The sequence below is a fragment of the Stegodyphus dumicola genome, chromosome 5 (assembly GCF_044657685.1).
Source record: "Stegodyphus dumicola isolate Sdum_Otavi_A_Nest chromosome 5, ASM4465768v1".
NCBI classification, from domain to species: Eukaryota; Metazoa; Arthropoda; class Arachnida; order Araneae; family Eresidae; genus Stegodyphus; species Stegodyphus dumicola.
Genome location: NC_140772.1, coordinates 140,684,511 through 140,698,432, shown reverse-complemented (window position 1 = coordinate 140,698,432; position 13,922 = coordinate 140,684,511).

Genomic DNA, 13,922 nt, shown 5'->3' with positions numbered 1-13,922 from the left:
CCAAGCACATAGGCCGAAACGCGGGGTTCTTCAATTTCTCGCTAACTACCTCCGCGCTCGTGAAGTAAGAATAACACACACCGAACTTGTTTCCTTTCTATTTAACTCAAAATACTTCCGCTGATAATTTTAATCCTTGCGCGTTCTACTAAAATTTACATATTCTGGCATTGGCAGTTCCAGGGGAAAGTAAGGCTTGACAGGAAAGATAGTTTAAACTTAAAATAAATGTTAGTTAAAATAAATATAAACCCTACAAGGGAATACAAAGGACTACCTTAAATACATATGACATTCCTGATAGCATATATTAAAAAAAAATACTTAGAAGTACAAAGCTGCATTGATACAAAACTGGTAAAAGTAAAACAAAAACAGTAAAATTTAAGACTATTTATATATATATATATATATATATATATTATGCAATATATTACTATAATACTGGACAACACACTAACATAGTAAAACTGATACTACAAATAAAACACAACATATACACTGCTCGTATCAGAAAAGTAGAGAATTCTGTACATGATGCTGTACTGTAACGCTAAAACTAATCAAAAGAACACTAAACAATAACCTTTGAAAACAGTCACAGTGAAATTACGAATATAATATATTAAAGCAGAGTTAGAATACGATTCATTTCAAAACATTAAATCCAGCAAAATATTTCAATACATATTTACAAAGTTCTACAACCAAGAAAGTCTGGTTCAATACTACTATTATACATCACACTTACTTATCATTATACGACCCTAAACTTATACTCCACATCAATAGAAAAAAATTATACAAGATACTTAATGGAATACTGTACATACAGTGAAACAAAATGGCGAATACTACAAAATAACAATCAATATACAATGTGCTCATCAGAAAGTTGGTTCTGCGGCCACGAATATTTGTTAGAAACTGTTGCATTTTGCACAATACTAGAAACTGTTACAAAACATTTGCACACAATATTTTATGGTACTAGCCGAGAGCCCTATATATGTATTTACTATTATACCGCAAACTTAATTTGAAAACATAACACAACGCACTTACTACTTAACAGGTCAATACACTAAGACAATATGTAAATTGAAATACACAGAATACAATACAAAAATTAAGTAAACACAATAAAATTTAAAGATTAATAATGGATAGGAGCGACACTGAAGTACAAATAGACAGACATTGATTGTGGTAATCTGCATCTAGGAGGTAACATGTTCCAGCAAAGTTATTCATGTACTGCACTAAACATGGCTGTCATGCATATACGTAACATAGGTACAATGGCATGCCATTAGTCTCTGAAATTGTCCTAATTTCAGTATTTGAATATTATCGTATATAGTAAGATACCATATTTGTAAGGTAAGAATTATGAAAGTTGTTGGTATAGAATTGCCTGCTGTAGCTGCTGTTGACATCGCTTCTGTTCAACAGAATTCACGAGCACAAATGTCCATTACTCGATGAATCTAATTAAATGCAAGGTTACTTCTCTTGAGGGTGTCTGACCACCCAGACCAGTGTGCTTCAGAGGGTTTTTTTTAAATGAAATGGTATCGTGAGAGAGCATTCGAAAGCAAAGTGATCCGGATCACCTAGTGTTCCACATCTACAACTGTCTGAAGTAGCTAATCTGAAGCGCCGTAAATAGCTTGGAAATGGTCCGTGTCCAGTAAAGAAATGTGTAAGATGAGCACTACTAGTGACCAGATTCAGACCAACTTTGGGGAAGAAACGAAAGGTTCTGCGACCTGTGGTGGAGTTGTTCCATCTCTGTTGCCAAATTTCTAACATTTTTAGTTCGGTAATCTTTTTTTAAATAGGAAACTGGTGCTTTTAGGGGTATTACAGGCATATTCAAGTCGTTAGCTGCTAGCTTAGCAAGCCTATCGGCCTCTTCGTTTCCAGCAATGCCTACATGCGCTGGAACCCAGCTCAAGTACGGTCGTTGGGACTCGGGAATCTGAAGTAGAGCATCCCTAATAATGTGGACAGAATCCGCTTTGCTGTTGAGTTCTTTAATGGCCAGTAGGCTCGATGCTGAATCACTCAGTATTCTGACTGGTCCTGTTAGATTTTGATAATATAATCTAATGCTGCCTTAATTGCTAGAAGTTCCGCCTATTGTAATCTGATGCCTCTGTAACTATTGTAATCTGACAGCCTCTGTGACCAAGTGTAGCAGATAGTATTGCCTCGCATGACGCAGAAGCCGCTACCTGTGCCAAGCTCCGTTTTGGAACCATCCGTATAAAGACAAATTTCGTGCCTAGCCGGAATTAAAGGCTCCATGGTGACTTTGTCATCATAATTTATGTCCGCCGGATGTCCCAGAGAACGAGGGGAATGTTCCTCGTAATCACGAGCGCGGTAATGGGTACCCCACAAGATAAAATCTTCCTTTATGCGTAGGATCCGTGCTTGTCCAGCCTCCCTCTCCACGACGAGATCCAATGGTGGTAACCCAGCGAGCACCTGCAATGAATCTGTCGAAGTGGTCCTATAAGCTTTAGTAATCATGAGGAGTTGGAGACGCTGAATAGAATTGAGTTTCCTCCTCAGGTTTCCATTGAGATGAATACCCCATGCTGAAGACCCGTACAAAATCACCCTCGCTGTTATTGTGCGATACCAGATCTTCAACATGTCTGGTCTAATGCCCCGATACATGCCAGTAGTTCGTCTCATGTTATCGGTAAGAGATACTACTTTCTGGTGTATATGATGCAAATGTGGAATCCAGTTGAGGCGGTTGTCTATGATGACACCTAGATATTTCAACTGGGAAACAGTCCTAACTGGATGACCTAACTGGATTTGCTAATACTGTGGTAATGACTTTGAAGTCGAAGGAGTTGGATGTAAATGTTAAAAATATGATTATTCGGCTCCAGAAATGAGAGTTTAACTTATGCTGTAGGAGTAAAACTGAATATAAGTTTAATTACTGTCAGAAGAGCAAGTGTTGTAGAAAAGTTCAACGAGACAGAATGAACGGAAAATAAGATTAGAAGTGGACGGCTGCGAATATTTTCTGCAAGGAAAAACGTAGCATTATCAAAGAGGTTAAGAAAAACCGTAAGTAAGTGCAACCCCAGTTATCCAAAGATGTTGCTGATACTTCGCATAAAACTTCTAATGTAGAGACTATATGGAATATTTTACATAAAGGAAGCTATTATGGAAGGGCAGCTAGGAGGAAAAATAAAAATTCATTTCAAAAACAATCAGGAGAAAGAGATCAGATTTTGCAAAATCTCATGTTAATTTATCAGACGAATTTTGGAACACAATTATTTTCTCCCACGAATCCAAATTAAGATTTTCGGAAGTGTTGGGCGACAATATGTGGGGAAAAAAACCAACCAAACACCTAACTGGAAAGACAGCATTTAACACCGACTGTGAAACATGTTCGAGAGAGTGTCATGGTTTGGGGCTGTATGGCAGCCCCCTCACACATACACCACACACACCAAACGGTACTGGTAACCTGTGCTTCATTGATGGTATTATGGCAGTACGTACGTACATTGACATATTGCGCCATAACTTGAAATTCAGTGCCCAAAATCTTAGTTTAGAAACATCATTCGTGTTTCAACAGGGCAATGACCCTAATCAACTCCTGGGTGGTTAGGTACAGCGAGCCTCAGCTAGGAGTGGTTACTCTATAAGGCTCCTCGCCAGTTTAAGACACCGCCTAAATTGTCTGACATAAATTCAATTGAAAATTTATGTTACAAATTGAACCTAGAAGTCAAAAAATATATAATTTATTATATAGATAAATTAAAGCTTACACTCCTGCAAGAATGGCACAAAATTCCCAATAGTACAACCAAGACTTCTCTATGAAAAACAGATTACAGGTTTTCTCTATGAAAAACAGATTACAAGGTGTTATAAATATAAAAAAGTATGAATACGAAGTATTAAATTTTGTTATCACATTTTGCTGTATGATCTTCCCAATACTTTTTTGACATGCAAATTTAAGCTTTTGATGTATATTTTATGTAAAAGGCATGTTTAAATGAAAGTTTCATTAGATTTGTATGTTTATTATCTCCTGCTTTCATTATGTATAGCTAAAATCGTCAAGCATTTCCTTTGTTAGCTAATATGATCAATTATAGACAATTACCAATACTATTTTGACCCACTGTATTTACTTCTTTCAAGATAATGCCACAACTTACCAAACAATAGTACGCCTGCTGTTATTATTTAGTAAAGAACTCGTGTGTATCTCTAAATTTTCAAGTTATTTATTTATTTATTTATTTATTTGGGGGGTGTAGAAACTGTATTGCACCAGATGGCGCTGTGTGCGCTTGAATTCTTCGGACTAGTTCAGAACCTTGACGATTGTGAAAGATGTAACACCAACGCGAAACATTAACCAAAGTTTATATGTGCTTCTCTTTGTTGTAAATGTATTTAATTGTGTCGTCAATGAAATATAGAGAAAATGATAAAAAAGGTGAATGCGTCTAACAAGTAAGTGAGATTTCTTTATATATTGAATTGAATTGAGTTTTAGCGACAAAGAATGTATATGCATATTTACAGGGGGTAAAACTTTTGTAAATTAATTCTTTAACAATACATTTTAGGAAATTTAATGAGAAGAGTCAAGCAGAGAAAAAATTTAATAGGATCACCATGGAGGATTGTTGAAAAATATGAAAATGACATGCATAGCATATCCGGGACTTGGCTACATCATATCTTATGCCAAGTACGATGGCGTTTACGTTTTTGAGAAACCAAGACATTGTTAAATCGGCTAACGCTGCAAAGGAAGGGAAATCAATTACCAAACAAAGATAGAGCATGTTAAGAAATTTCTTTTCATCTGAATAGCGGAAAAAATTTACGCACAGTATCATTTGCAGTACTTCATTTACATACAGTATATATTTCCCTCACTGCATTTGTTTTTAGTATTAAACAGGGTAATTATAATAACATTTGGGTTTTTTTTTAGAAGAAAGGATTAATTATTTTTCCTTTATTTCTTATTGGTAAAGTTTGTTTGATGGCAGTCAAAGATCTGGAACGTACGACGTATAACGAGGTACAATTGTATATTAGACGGGAATAGTTAAAGTAATTATGTTACACGGTAATAAAAGTAAAATATGGACATCACTCAGACTTATTGGCCTGAACCACATTGGATAAAATTATGAGTGTCTCATTCAATAAGTTTTGTAAGCGATAACTAGAAACAATAACAATACAATTATTTTTCAGTCATTATTTTTGCATTGTTCGAAAGAATACTGTTTGAAGAAGATACAGTGAAAACTCGGTTTATGAATTTAATTCGTTCCTGGATTTTCGTCAATTAAAACAATTTTTCCCATGGTAATTAATAGAAAAAGGGATTAATTCGTTTTTGAACCACAGATAATTGCTTATTTAAATTTTGCACCAGTACTTTCTGTACAAATTCATAGTGGAAAATCTCTAAAAATCATTATATATAAAACAAAAAAGATAAACGCACTATTAAACAGATAAAATAGACGAAAACTTAATTTAATTTTACTGTACCTGTACGAAGGAGAGGAGATGGCATAAATGGAAAATGACGAGAATCGTGTTATTGTTTGAATGTAAAAATGCCTTCCACAAAAATACCAGGCAACTAACTGGCTTTAGAAACACCTTTATGTTTTCTTTGTTTCTAACCGCCATTCAACTTTGCTTGAGACTCACTGGGCCTCTATTGCACTATTTTGCTCAGTGCGACTTGTTGTTGCCTACGTTTTAAAATGTTTCGTGGCATCGTTTAGTAAAAAAATTCTTATGTTGCATCTTGCTACTTTTTTTATGAGGATTATATACTTGCATGAAAGCTTTACATCATCCCATTTTGCGCAAATTTCGAGGATCAAAAATCTAGGACCACATTTTTTGTATTCTTCTTCTGAAGAAATTTCTCCCATAATCGTATTTTGTTGTTGCTTCTAAAGTTGTTGCAATTCTCTCTTGTTAAGGTAATTTGTATGGTTCTCTAGTAACTTCTCCACATCTTCATTGTTGACTTCCTAGGCCACTTTTATAGATTAAAAAAAAAAAAAAATCCTAAGTGTCAAAGCGCTTAAAATCTCTGCCTGCAGTCAAATCTGAGCATAATTTTTTCCAGGCCGAATTCGTTTTCCTGCAAATCTCTTGTTACCAGACTTTTGTTAATGAGAGTTATGCAATTGTTCGTGATCCGAGGTTTCTCTGCATATTGAATTGAACAGATGTGTTAAAATTAGCAATGATTCAAATTAGTTTTTATTCCGCTATTACTACTTAAATGGAATGAAAAGCAATTCTTAGTCCGACTTCGTACAGTACTTTCAAGTTGTACTGATCGAGTTGCATCGTTTAGTAAAAAATGCCACTGAGAAAATTATGCATTTTCTTTTAATCTCTGCTCTTCTAAAACATCGGATTTAAATTTACTCATTACTACAACGTGTTACAGTATTTAAATTAAAACATTGTTAAAATGTTTTTCAAAGACTGGAGGATTTGGAGCAGCATAAGCGGCATTATTATATCCCTTACAACGTTCTCTTGAAAACGCAAAGATTCTCATGGCCCAGTATATACATTAATCTAATTCAAACTCAGAAGCTTGCAGCTTATAATTCAAACAGTACTAATTAATAGTGTCAATATTTTTAATTTCTACTTTCAATACTACACTAGTTTTCTAATAGCTTGAATTTCTTCATTTTTACTTATGAATGAAAAATCAAAAAAAGGGAGCTGCAGAGAATCTTCCTTTTTTTTTCTAATTACAAAATATTTTACATCCGAAGCAACATTTCAAAAATAAAAATCTCATAACAGACGACATCTATGTATTTAATGTGAAAATTCTAAAAATACCGTAACTCAAGTATAATTCTAATTCTTTGCCTGTGCTTTCTGTTGCTCAACGTCATGTCGGATTATGAGGCCTATGAATACAGTCATAGGTGGGCCAGAAGATGTCAAGCCTTAACTGTCAGAGAAAAAATTCAATTCAACAGCAATATCACAAAATAATTTAAAAAGAGCATATCTTTAAAATTTCCGATACACGGTCTCGCACGCTGGAGATACCTTTTCCCTCCTACAGTGTTGCCATTGCTGGCTTTGAAATCGTTGAGTTTCTTTATCAAAAACTCATAAATGCTTCACAAAATATGAAATAAATAATAAAACAAATTCTTAATTCCAAATTTGAGCTTTCGGATGCCCATATTCGGGTGGAGACGTACTTTATTCAAAATAGGATGGCTCTAGGTACCGTTGTTTTATTACAATGCGAGAAACGTACATACATTTACGCAGATTCTTCATTATTTAATTTCTTTACATATAATACAGGGCGATAATATTTGGTGGCAAGAATTTGAAAAATGAAGCGCCGTTTATAGAGAAACGCCACAAATTGCCAAAACGAAATTAATAGTCCATCTGAGCTAAAACGTTTGGTTATATAATTTCGGCCATTAAAAAATATTCGTTGCAGTTCATCAGGAAATACCGAGTACAACTCGAGGAAACAAAAATAGCCTTGTGACAAAAGGAAACAAAATGCTTTTTCCTTTAATGTTTTTATCACTAAGGTATGCAAATTTATGAAATGAAACAGAAAGAATAGAATGAACGAAAAAATAAAATGACTGCAGTGACGCAAGCTGACCTTTCCGATGTTTTTTTAAGTTTCTGCCTGGTTCGCCTGCAACCTCGAACTTATACGAATGTAGAAACTCATGCATTTGTGTTCTTTTTCAGAATGAACCGGTTCTCTTCAGAAAGCGAAAGTTCCTGCTCGAGGGTTCCTTATGCGCTCGACGGCCACATAAACTTTCGTAACCCTCGTACATAACCTTGAAATACAGATACGGACGCTTGCGCATATATTGAGTTTGGTAAAAAGAAGAGCAGATTCTGAATTGAGAACTACTCTTAAAATAAGAACATCGCTTGATTTATTACCCGTTTTAAAGTATGATAACTAAAATGCCAGTAAACTTTGAGCTTCGTAAACAAAATCTTTTGAACTTCTGTTTTTGCCTTTATTTTTTCTGTCTGTTATCCTTCACTTCGAGTAAACAGAATGTGTAGAACTTCACTTTTTGCCCTTGTTAGCGTCTTTCTTAAAACACTCAGAACTTTGTTTATATCAAGTGTAACACTTTAAAATAACAAATCAGGATCTACAGTTTCACAATTTTTATACAAAATGTGCATGCACGTACGCTTTCGGCTACCGAGAGACTCAGCTCTCAACATTGCAGAGAAAAGTTCCAATGATTTAGCCTCAGTAAATTAACGAAAGAAAATAACTCGCTTTCTAGTTATAGCAGTCGCTTCGATCTTCCTAAAAGGATTCAGAAGAAAAAAAAAAAAAAAAAAAGTTGCAAACCATGCTTAAACTACAATCTTTAAAGAATAATGAATTCAAGTGGCAAAAGCAACTCTGTTTGTATCCTCTTAAAATAATCAATAACCCACTACAAATAACTGCTTTGCAGTCATTCCGATCTTTATACGAATACTATTGGAGAAAGTCTTAGACTCAAACAATACCTAAACTTTTCAATATATACTTTGAAGAAAAGTCCTTATTTATTAGTTATTATTTATTTACAAATGTCAGAAATACGTTGGATGCTCTATGAATGCTTGGGCAGGGTTAAAATAATGCTGATTCTAGGGAAGTCATTCCTTTAAAGAAAGAAGAGTGCATTTTAGGAATTTCTGAGAATCTTGTCATGAGAACCCAGGAGACAGATGAAAATTTCAAACTGACTAGCTGTAGAGGTTTCAGAACTACATATTTAGGTTCATGAAATTGACAAGAATTATATTGACCTGATCTTGGGACACCGAAATCTTAAGATCAAGCCAACATACAAAGAAACTTGCGAAAATTAGGAAACAGCTACGTTTGGTACTCCGTAAATTCTAATTTTTCTTCTCTTCTTTTACATTTTTTCCCCTTTTTTCATTTTGTAAAAGATAAGTGTGCATGTTTCTAAAAAATTCAATGCACAAAATGTGTAAATACTTATAGAACTTAACTATCTCTTGAACTTATGATCTCATTTTAAGAAATTTTCGAATAACTTTTTAAACTACCATAACGACAGTTTTTGTCATATGACAATAATGATATTTTCAAAAGTCTGTTTGGAGTCGAAACAATTATATTAGCTCCGTAGAAAAGGAAAACTGCGAAAGGTAAAGAGAAAAAAAAAATTCATAGCTGAAGTAGTGCACTAAATACATTCCTTTCTTATACATCAAAATTACCTACGATAACATTCAAATTTCGGGGGCATGTTAACATTCAAAATTCGGGGGCATTGCAGCTAAATACAGCAGTAAATAAATTACAATAGTAAATAAAACTACGAATAATGAATAATTAAAATGAAATAAAAGAGTTAAATATAAATATCAAAATAATAAATTATAATTCAAATTTTGATGGCTCTAGGTACCATTGTTTTATCAAAATGAGAGAAACATATATACATTCATGCAGATTTTTCATTATTTAATTTCTTTAAATATAATACAGGGCGATAATATTTGGCGGCAAGAATTTGAAAGGTAAATCGCCGTTTAGAGTTTTCAACGCAAAATGCCAAAACGAAATTAATAGTACTTCAGGGCAAATTGACCCTTTTGGAATAATAATAAATAAAACCACATATAATGTGTAGTTAAAATTAAATAAATGTAAGGCGTTAAATAAAATAATAAGTTAATGGTAAGAGATAAGCATTAAAACAGCATAAAAATTAAGTAAACTAATTAATGAAAAATGAATAAATAAATAAATTTAAACTGTATCATCAGCAGTGCTTAAATTGCGCCGGAGCCCACTAAATTGCAATTTTAGCCGGAGCGCACCGGAGCTTTAAATAAGATGAGCTCCGGTACTTCTTTTTATGAAACTGAACCACAATTTAAAGAGAAAAAAATTTAGAATTCCCAACGTTTTAGTTTAACAATAAGCAGACCTTGCAATACTCTGTTTCCCTAGAAATATGAACTCATGAGAACATGAGACGTTCAAGTAAAGTCCCCTCACTCACATGCGGAAACCTTTCCCTTTAAAAGAAAGACAATAAATTTGGGGGAGTTTGTTTAGGAACGCGTAAATTTCTCTCCATGCCATCATATCTAGTGTATTGTAATCGATGGTTAGTTACCCTCGCAGGAAGGAAAATTTGTGTTCTTAAATGTGCGTTAAGTGACAGCGAGTACAATAAGAGTGAAATACTGAGATAAACTGCTCAAGCACGTCCTATACATCGCCTTTCCCACAGTATCCACCAATGTGGGGGAAAGCGTAAACAGCAACTTTACATTCATCCTTAGGAGTCAGATTCAGGACTCATTTTACCCCTGACACACATCTGCTTGATGGCTATAATTATATCAGCAGAGAGCCGCGGTCAAAGAGAACGTTCTCTCTCCCCAAGATTTCCCTCATTTTTTGTTTCCACCCACTCATACCCTCATTCTGTTTCGCCCTGTAATTTTCATCAGCTATTCTTTAAGTATATTTAATTTTTGTGATGATAAAAGAACTTTTTAGCCCCCTACGATCAGAGCTTAAAATGGGTCGGAGCCCATCGGATATCGGCTCCGGTGCTTCTTAGTTTTTGTAATAAATCATAACTCTAGCCGGAACGCACCGGAGCCCTGAATAAGAAGGCTGCGGCACTTCTTTTATGTAACTGAATAACAATTTCAGTAGAAATTTTATCTCAAAAATTTTATTTTAACAATAAAATTATATTAAAAATCGCTTATTAAATTCAATTTATCTCTTTCCATTTTATTTAAATTTAATTATTTAATTACTTCAATCTTTAATTATTTCAATAAAAAATAATTAATTACCTTATAATTATGAATTAAATTATAATTAATTATATAATAATTATTGGTTAAATAACAATTTATAAACATTAATTAATTTGATAACAATTAACTATTGAATTTTAAAATTATTAATGAGTTTAATAGTCATTTTATTATTTACCCTTGTTCCTCTTTGCTGACGGTCTCTCAGAGGGCTCTGGCACTTCTAATCTTAGAAATTAAGCCCTGATCATCAGAATCAAAATGTAATTATGGAACAAATGTAAGATATATAAATTAACAGTAACAAGGCATGCTACTGAGGATAAAATGGAAAATAAATATTGTTACGAAATGTACAGGCGTGTTAAGATGGCTTCCCCGCAAAGCAGTTTTAGGGGTACCATAAAATAGCAGGGAAGGCAGGGAAGGCAGGGTTGCCACATTTAGCTAGAAATAGCCCATTTGGCGACAAAATTGGCGCTATACATGGACGGTTGGAGAACCTTCTGGAACGAATTCTTACCGGTTTAGCCCAGAATGTTCTCGAACACAAGCCGAAAGCTATATAAATTCTGCTGGTCCGCAGTCAGTTAGAGTGTGCCTCATCTAGTTAGTCCGTGCGGAGACGATCAAGTTGAAAACCGGTCAGCGAGTGCCAAGTGGGTCGTCGAGTGCACTGAAAGAGTCTCGTAGAATATCGCTGTTAGTGCATCGTCGAGAGAGCGTGTTGAGCTCCGGAAACGACTGAACCGAAGAGTCAGGAGCTGTGCTCTGCATGTTGTCGAGTGCATTGCGAGTTGTGACGTGGAGAGTCTCGAGAGTACGTGGAGTTTCGAGAATTCCACGTACTGTCACCACGCTCGTCATCTTGACAACAAAGTACGTGGAGTTCGAGAACTCCACGTACTTTGTTGTCAAGATGACGAGCAGAGTCGGAAGCTGTACTCTGGTGCTTTGTAGTGAAGCTGTCTCCACCGTGATAGCCTGATAACCTCGAGGTTGTGTCGCTGGTCGTGTCAGCGTGTTAATAGTAGATCTTCGACGACTGTAAAAGTGTTTTGGAGCTGTCCTGATTAATATTGACTAAATAAAGTGTGTTTCGATACTTCATCAAGTGTCGTCGTTATTCACTCCAAATCCACACGAACCCCGTACGAACGTGAAGGAAGAAAATAAGTAACAACAGGTGTCAGAAAAAAAAATGCAACAATATTTTTAACAGCATTCTTCTCCGTCAGATAAAATCCCTACCTTATTTTGGCTTTTAATCTATTGAAAGCCTTCTTTCACCAGATGAGTATAATCCATAAAATTCATTCTGCCTGTTAAAATTTTCTCGCACTTCCTACGGAAAATGAGACATATATTCATTATGTATTAAACAATTTTATTTTTATTAGCCATCAGTAAACACTCTTTTTAGTCCAAAGGGGCTTTGTCCCTGAAGGACTTTTGTTTTCGTTTCGCGATTTTGCGTTGAATCACTATAAATGTCAGTTTCACTTTTCAAGCTGTTGCCAGCAAATGTTAGAGTCCTGCATTATATTATTTGAAGAAATTAAATAATGACACATCTGCGTAAATGTATGTATATTTCTCGAATTGTGATAAAATAACGGTACATAGAGCCATCGAATTTTAAATGACGTAATCCTACTGCGAATATGGGCGTGTGGAAGCCGAAATTTGGAATTTGTTTTATTATCTATATCATGTTTTGTAAAACTTTAGCGAATTTTTTATTAACAAACTCAAGAATTTCAAAGCGAGCAATGGCAGCGTTGTACAGAAGAAACATTTTTATCTCCAGCGCGCGAGTCTTTGTATCAGAAATTCTAAAGATATGCTCATTTTAAAACTATTTTGCGATATTGCTGTTGAACTGAATTTTATGGTTTAATTGCGAAGAACGTGATACTTAATAAATAAATGTAATACATGAATGTTAAAAAAACGCCCCTTTGGACGTAATTTAAAATCTGAAACCTTTTAGATTTTTTATTTGTTTATTATTTTACTTAAACATGAAGAACAGATAATATCGCCTAGAAGTATACTTTCTGAAATGAAAATGCTTTTAGGCATTAATTCATAAGTACTTTTATAAGTTATTTATAAAAAAGATGGTGGTATATAAAATATATTAGAACTGAGGTAAGGAACTATATTTTACCTGAAAGAAATCTGTTGTAGGAAACAAAAAGCTGCCTTTTATCAGAAAAGACGAACTATTTGTCATCGAAGCAATTACTAGGTATGGTAATTACCATTGTGATTTTACACAAGCTTTCAACATAGCATCCCTATAATTAATCCACTGTACATAAAAACAAAGGTAGCTTATATTAAAATACAAATAATAAGGTTAAAAATATTGGAAGATGAATGTTTGCTCCACCTATTTGTCTTCTTTTTTACCATTACTTTATTTAAGCTTCCATGATCTATAAAATTAGGAACACATTCATGTTCATTCATGTTCCTCTTGGTAATGTTTTTCTTTTGTGCAAAGATGGAATGGTTGCTCAAGATTGATGCTCTTCTTGGTGTGTAATGTCAAATACGTCGACGAGCTTGCTTTTGTGTTTTTTCGAATATTTATAGTTTCGAATTGTGTTATTTCGAATTTTTCGAATGTTAATACAAGGTACCATGATAAAACGTATACTGCAATTTCGTGCGCAAATTATCTTTCAGGCAAAGAGTGTCTTGGTTTTGGTTTTCTGATAAAAATCGAGGTATTTTGCAATAGTTTTAAACCTTTTTCTAACTGTGCGTAGTTAGCGTAATAAGAACGAGAGATGCGTTTATTAGTGATAGCGTTTAATTACTTATTCTTAAAAAGAAAACAAACAGTTATTACAGAGAGTACATTTTGTAAGGAAGAATTCTTCGAGTCCTGGAATATACCAATTGCCAATTATCAAAAATTTAAACTTTTACATTATTTTCATTTTGACAAATTTTACATCTAACAGATATAAACATGTAGAGTAATTAGGATTTTTTTGGAA